This window comes from Podarcis filfolensis (genome assembly GCF_964270895.1).
Source record: "Podarcis filfolensis genome assembly, chromosome: 8".
NCBI classification, from domain to species: Eukaryota; Metazoa; Chordata; class Lepidosauria; order Squamata; family Lacertidae; genus Podarcis; species Podarcis filfolensis.
The window spans coordinates 71014096-71016673 of record NC_139611.1 but is presented as its reverse complement, the minus strand read 5'-3'; the positions used below and the strand labels follow the sequence as shown (position 1 = coordinate 71016673).

The window sequence follows — 2578 nt, the reverse complement described above, 5'->3', positions numbered from 1 at the left end:
AGCTGCTGGTATCAGGTGCAGTCTCTGGGTATCTCAGCTCCTGTCCTCTGAATACCTCTCCAGCCATTGCCCAGGACTGCTTATTAAAGCCACACTATCATCCTGGGGCACCAAAAACTAATCACACACACACACCACAACAACAACACATCCTTAAAAACTCATGTGTGCACACCACTAACCAACACTCAACTTTTGTGGGGCTGTTGCATGCACATCATTCTAACCTGCACCAGGGACAAATGCCATTTTTGTTTTTAAAATTACAGCCCAACCCTGTGTGCCCTCGACATAACACTGCATTCCACGCCACGCCCCCCCCCCGCTGCATCCATCCATTGCACTCACTTGCAACTCCATTTTGCAGGGATTTTTATTTTGAAAAATTGAAAGAAAGGAAAACCACACACAAACAAACCATGGAACGCCTGTAGTTTACATGCGAGACAAAGAGTGCCCCGCACACTCTAACTGCCCAGTTGCTAACCTAGTCTGCCTCCAGCATAGGAAACGAGTCCACCTACACTTGCTTGCCTTTTCTGTCTCCACTTGTATTATGCTTCCTTTTGAACTCCTCACTAGTTGCACTTAATTTATTGGAAAGCCAGCTAAAGAGGGGTAGGCCTGAGTAGGTAAACCCTCTGCTACCCTTGGCCCAGTTAACTTCCATCAGCACCTTACTGACTAGTTTTGGAGAGGGAAGGGGGAAGTGAGGATTCAAGGTCTCCTCCCCGCCTCCTAGTCCTCCCTCTCTTTCTCCTCTCCCCGCCCCCCCCCATCAAAAGATGTACGGGATAGGAGGGGCAAAGTTGCTGAAACAGATAAGAGGGCTGGTCTTTGTCCATCCTAAAGTTCAGCAATTGTTTGGTTTTGTTTTTTTCCAAAGGGGGCGGGTCCATTATAGGGCTAGGCTGTGATAAACATATGCCTATTTTTGTCACTTGCAGCGAGATATTTTTCCTTACAGTAGGACCTTGCCAATCACGCAATAGGGTGCTCCCATCTCGACTTGATCACCTTCCAAAGCAATGCATATTTTGGGATGAGCCATCTCAGCATCTGAAAATGAGGGGAATCGGGGACCGTACAGGCTCCATTCTGTTGCCACCTCTGATGGTGTACACCAGTTGCACTGTAGTGTCTCCCCATCCCCACTACTGGATAGGCCTTGTCCCGCCTTTTGGACTGTACCATTTTACCAGCTTTTCTGGGGGTTGCAGTTGGGTGGCCAGCCAAGGGAATAGACCATAAAGTTGGCACATGTCAAATTGGGACTCTTGAGCTAGATTAGAAGAAACGATGCTTTGCCCTGGTTTTGATTTTGTTTTTGGTCCCCCCCCACCCCACCCCGAGATGTAATGCCTTTGAGGCATTGGGCTTCCTAACTGTGAAGGGTTAAGTACGTAAGAAAAAGACCTGATGGATCAGGTCAGTGACCCATCTAGTCCAGCACCCTGTTCTCACACTGGCTAACTTGATGCCTCTGGAAAACCTGTATGTAAGGCCTGAGCACAACAGTACCTTCTCCTCCTGCAGTTTCCGGTTTTCGGAAGCATTCATGTCTCTGACAGGGGAGGCAGAGTATAGGTATCATGGCCAGGATCCAATGATCCTATTGTTGCCAGATCCTATTTCACGCTGGGCTCTTGGCCTCCAAAGATCTTCCTAGGACAGTGGTTCTCAACCTTGGGTCCCCAGATGTTTTTGGCCTACAACTCCCATGATCCCTAGCTCACAGGACTAGTGGTCAGGGAAGATGGGAGTTATAGGCCAAAAACATCTGGGGACCCAAGGTTGAGAAAGGCGGTCCTAGGAGATAAAAGATTAGTGTGATATCCACTCGGTCAAGAGAGCCAGCATGCCCAGAGAACCGCCTCCTCCAATAGGTTCCTGCAGTCCCAGGGGTGGGCCAACCCCCTGCAAGCTCTGTATTCAAGTTTTGAGAATGAAGAATGTAAGGCTTTGCGCCCCCAACACCCTCCGTTAATTCCCTCATTGTCTATTCACTCTGTGTGCCCTTCCTTGTCCTGTTTCAGGTTTGGTTCTTGTTCCTTTTTTTTTTTTTAATGCTGACACTCTTGAAATCAAGATGCAAATGTCAAAACAGACAAACCAGGAGATGGATTTCAATTGCCAGCCCTCCCACCAAACTAATAAAATGTTGTCACTTCTCTAACCCCAGCGCCAGACCCAGACTCTTCTGTGAATGGGGCCGTGGTGGGGAAGGATGGAAATGGGGCAGTGGGCTCTGTGCGTGCACACACTTTCCACTCTTTGCTGGAAACGCGAGGTTTCAAGGAGGAGGTTGGGGAAAGGTCAAATAAGAAGACCGTCTTAGTTCATAAACATCCTCCCCCAATTCTCTAGGATGGCCAACCAACATGTTGCCATCAAGGATAATCTTTGGACTCTTACCCTCTCCTCCTCACTTCCTGCATAGGCCCAAATCAGAAAAATTATGGTTTGTGCCAGGGATAGGGCACCTGGTTCCCTTCAGAGGTTGTTGGACCACACCTCCTATAAGCCCTGCTAGCTGGGATTGATGAGAATTGGAGCCCAACAACATCTGGAGAACCAT

The 2578-nt window shown here is 48.6% G+C and overlaps 1 protein-coding gene across 3 annotated transcripts in view; it reads left to right on the top strand.

Annotated features, from left to right (window-relative positions):
- Positions 1-2176, top strand: part of APLP1 (amyloid beta precursor like protein 1) — a 54155-nt gene extending 51979 nt beyond the window's left edge. For 2 of the 3 annotated variants that reach the window (XM_083627184.1, XM_083627183.1), the window contains one exon: positions 3-2176. The gene's annotated coding sequence lies outside the window, so the exon portion shown is untranslated. The remainder of the gene's footprint in view (positions 1-2) is intronic. The other variant, XR_014551361.1, reaches the window with a different exon arrangement.
- Positions 2177-2578: the final 402 nt, after the last annotated feature.